Consider the following 4,729-nt stretch of genomic DNA (forward strand, 5'->3'; position numbering starts at 1 on the left):
CCACCTGCAATGTGGGAGATCTGGGCTCAATCCCTGGGTTGGGAAGATCCCCTGGAGAATGGAAAGGCTACCCACTCCAATATACTGGCCTGGAGAATTCCATGGGCTGTATAGTCCATGGGGACGCAAGGAGTCAGACACAACTGAGTGACTTTCACTCTTTCTCTTTTGCTCACTCAGAGAATCTAACAGAGATGAAAAATCTAGCTACAGCACCATTAATTGCTAGGTCTAAGATATGTATTTTTCAGTACATCTGTTTAATAAAGAAATACTAATAAGACCTTCTGTACTTCACAGTAGGTATTCCCTAAACAAACCCATTATGTAGCCACATTTGTTGTTCAGTCACTCAGTCATGTCTGACTCTGCATGGACTGCAGCATGCCAGGATTCCCTGTCCTTCACCATCTCCCGGAGCTTGCTCAAACTCATGTCCATTGAGTCAGTGATGCCATCCAACCATCTCATCCTCCTGTCATCCCCTTCTCTTGCCTTTAATCTTTCCCAGCATCAGGGTCTTTTCCAATGAGTCAGCTCTTCGCATCAGGTGGCTAAAGTATTGGAGCTTCAGCTTCAGTATCAGTCCTTCCAATGAACATTCAAGACTTATTTCCTTTAGAATTGACTGGTTTGATCTGCTTGCAGTCCAAGGGACTCTCAAGAGTCTTCTGAAATAAGCAGAAGCATCAAAAGCATCAATTCTTTGGTTCTAAGCTTTCTTTATGGTCAAACTCTCACAGCCATGCATGACTACTGAAAAAACCATAGCTTTGACTAGATGGACCTTTGTTGGCAAAATAATGTCTCTGCTTTTTAATATGCTGTCTAGGTTTGTCATAGCTTTTCTTCCAAGGAGCAAGCGTATTTTAATTTCATGGCTGCAGTCACTATCTGCTGTGATTTTGGAGTCCAAGTAAATAAATTCTGTCACTGTTTCCATTGCTTCCCCATCTATTTGCCATGAAGTGATGGGGCCAAGATGCCATGATCTTAGTTTTTTGAATTTTGAGTTTTAAGCCAGCTTTTTCACTCTCCTCTTACACCTTCATCACTTTCTGCTATAAGGGTGGTGTCATCTGCATATCTGAGTTTGTTAATATTTCTCCCGGCAATCTGGATTCCAACTTGTGCTTCATCCAGCCCAGTGTTTCTCATGATGTACTCTGCATATAAGTTAAATGAGCAGGGTGACAGTATACAGCCTTGATGTACTCCTTTCCTAATTTGGAACTAGTCCTTTGTTCCATGTCCAGTTCTAACTGTTGCTTCTTGACCTGTATCCAGGTTTTGCAGGTGGTGGGTAAGGCGGTCTGGTATTCCCATCTCTTGAAGAATTTTCCACAGTTTGTTGTGATCCACAGTCAAAGCTTTCACATAGTCAATGAAACAGAAGTAGATGTTCTTCTGAAATTATCTTGCTTTTTCTATGATCCAACGGATGTTGGCAATTTGATCTCTAATTCCTCTGCCTTTTCTAAATCCAGCTTATACATCTGGAAGTTCTCAGTTCCTGTACTGTTGAAGCCTAGCTTGGAGAATTTTGAACATTACTTTGCTAGTATGTGAAATGAGTGAAATTGTGTGGCCACATAGATACAAGCAAATAAATACACATTTTTTTCTCCTGAAGGTGATATTTTTAAAAAGCAATTATAAGTATTCTGCACTTGTAATGATGATAAATCCTTACAAAATGTGAATTAAATAAAGACAACTTAAGTAAAAATATTTCTCCACTGAAATCTTATTCTGCAAATAGATTAATGCAATATCTTTAAAAAATTAGCTTCAAAATTATAATTGTAGCTTATTTAATATTATCCATTTGCTTTCTTCATACCCAGGGCTAGTAAGATCCATATTATGATACAATGTGAATATTTAGTAGTCACTGTTATTTAACTAACATTAATTACTGTAAATTTGTGAATATTTAATATTTAAGTAGATAAACTAGCCTCATGAGTTAAAATGTATTTTCTGCATGTCTTCATATGTTTCAAAATTAAGAACTCTAGAAAATTTATAAGTAAAATCATAATGTATCCCTAACTTAGGTCCCTTCAGTGGGTAAATAGTAGTCAAATTCCACATTGTTTACTACATATATCTCCAAATAAGAAGTTTGGAAAGTCACATTTAATACATAAGAGACAAGGCTAATGTGACAGCCCTGGGAGAAAGAAAAATTAAATTCATCCTACCAACAAAATCAAGCACAACCCTTTATTCAGCTTTTATCCAGAGCTACTGTTGCAAATAGGCATCTCATAGCAGTCAACAATTTATACTTGGATAAATAAAGGTAATATATTGAGAGAAAAATTGCTTTCAGTTTTCCAAACCACACTTAATTCTTCTTTTAGACGGATGCTGAGCTCAAGTGGGAACCAAACTTATAGAAGAAACATATCCTAAGAGCAAAATCAAACCCCAAAACTGTCGTAAAATCAAAATCAAATGAGTGGTTATCTAAGGTACCTCTCGAAGGTAAAATAATCAAAGAGGAGCAAATTTTAAACAGTTAAATGAGAAGAAATTTAAGTGAACCCAAGGGCTGGAAAATGATTATTAGTAGAAATTTATTCTAAACATACTTAGGCATGTCTAATTTGGCTTATCCCAATTTGGACAATCCAGGTACCTAAACTAGGCTCTAATTAGAAAGAAAAAAAACCATATTTTTTGACTTTATTTTTAGTATAATTATTCATTTAATCCCTTTATATAACAAGTGTCTGTTGAGTGTTGATTACATTCCTGGTACTTTATTTAGTGCCACTGAAATCATCAGGGGAACAACACGGCCGAGCTTATGCCTATCACACCAGTTTCCATAATACCAAGGCCTAAGTGTTGGCCTCAGAACAGCTTGTAATTGCACAGAGGCCTGGCAGTGTGTGCCTGGACATCTTTTCCTTTGGTTTATTTGCTTGATTAGCAAGGCCAGTTGCCTGAAGTTGAGGAACAGAAGGGAGAGGAGTAGAATATAATATCAGGGGAGTCTCAGAGGACCAGAGCCTGTAGAACCTTTTAGATGAGGGTAAGCTTTTTGTCTCTATTCTAAGAGAAATGACAGGACTGGGAAGAACTGGTTTGGCAAGTGGGGGAGATGGGGAATTCAATTTTTAACCTAACAGGTTTGACATGTCTATTAGATATTCACATCCAGATGTCAAGTGGGCAGTTAAATAACTGACATTCTGAGGATATATGAATTGGAAAGTGAGTCTGAGTCTGTTTGAGATGACCTAGCACAGAGACAGAAGTAATCAAAAGACTCAACACTAAGACACTCCATCACTAGAGGATGGGAAGCTAAGGAAGCACTGGTAAAAGAGAGTAAAAGTAGGTAGAGGGTAGGAGGAGAACCCAGAGTGAGAGGTGTCCTTGAAGTGGGGGAAAAATGAGAAAAAACCAGTGTTAAATGCTGCCAGTAAATCTACTGATTAAAGAATTGAGAATTGGCTGATAAAGTTGTTACTACTGAGGTTGTTTGTGACCTTGTCAGAAATAAGTTATTTTTATAGCAGCCCCCAATCCTCTGTGGCATGAAAGCAAGAATGAATTAGAGGAAATGAAGTATAAACAGTGAGTATAGACAATTTGGGGAGGATTTATATTGTAAAGAAAGCAGAAAAATTAAGCCACTAGTTACATGATATTATAGCACATTCTGCTGCAATTAGAATTATCTCATAGGTTAGAAAGGAATAATATGGAGCTAAGAGAACTGCAGAAAAAAAAAAAAAAATCATGTTTTTTTTTTTTTTTTTTTTTTTTGCATTTGGGGAAGTATTGCCTTAACCAGGACCACAGCAAATTCATTCATACCAGTGAGAGAAGTCGAATTACATGGGTATCAATTTGAAAATAAAGATTGCCAGGCATCATGAAAGAAGTAGTTTTTAGAATAGAAGTGAGCCAGCAACTATGTGTTAAATATGAGGGAAGGGGCCATGGTACATAAATGCCTGCATCAAGGAGGGAATAATGGTGAGTGATATGTCAATGGTATTTACCTTTAGATTTGAAATGTCCAGAGATAGAGAGTGATAGTACAGTTGCCTGAAAGTGGCAATAAGAAACAGGAAAGACACTGACCTTACTTTGAGGCTACATGGAGCATAGTGTCCTCAGAGGAATGGGTGCTCTCAGAAGAACATTCAGGAAAGATGGGATTTTCCAGAGAACAGAGTGAAAAGATGTTGAGTGTTGGAGAGGGGCAATGATTATGTAAACTTAGAGAATGCCCAGAATATATGGGATGAGTTCCTGGTGATGGGTAATAAGTGAGAGACCTTGGGTTTCTTCTTACTGATTCTTCGTTAAGTTTATTGAGAGTGTCTAGTGATGACCTTCCTGGTAGTTTTGGTGATGAAGTTTATTTTCTGAAAAGGTGGTAGTTTTCCACACCCACTTCTTCTCCTGAGACAGGTGTGCTCCAAATCAGGCTGTGGTGGGGCTGTGGGGAGTGGGGAGGCAGGGTGTGTTTCAGTTACATTTAGTTGCACTTGTCTCTGAAGAGACTTGAAACTGAAGTCTCAGTTTTCCTTTGATGTAAAAAATAGCGTTATTACTGGCATTAAATAATGTTGATTCCCAATGAAGTGTTTAATAAATAACCTGACATATGGCAGACGTTAATTAGCTAGTGACTTTTAGATATATTACTTAGGTATCATTACAATTGCTACAAATGATTTTAAGGACTTGATATTTAGGG

Source organism: Bos indicus, chromosome X, assembly GCF_029378745.1.
Source record: "Bos indicus isolate NIAB-ARS_2022 breed Sahiwal x Tharparkar chromosome X, NIAB-ARS_B.indTharparkar_mat_pri_1.0, whole genome shotgun sequence".
NCBI classification, from domain to species: domain Eukaryota; kingdom Metazoa; phylum Chordata; class Mammalia; order Artiodactyla; family Bovidae; genus Bos; species Bos indicus.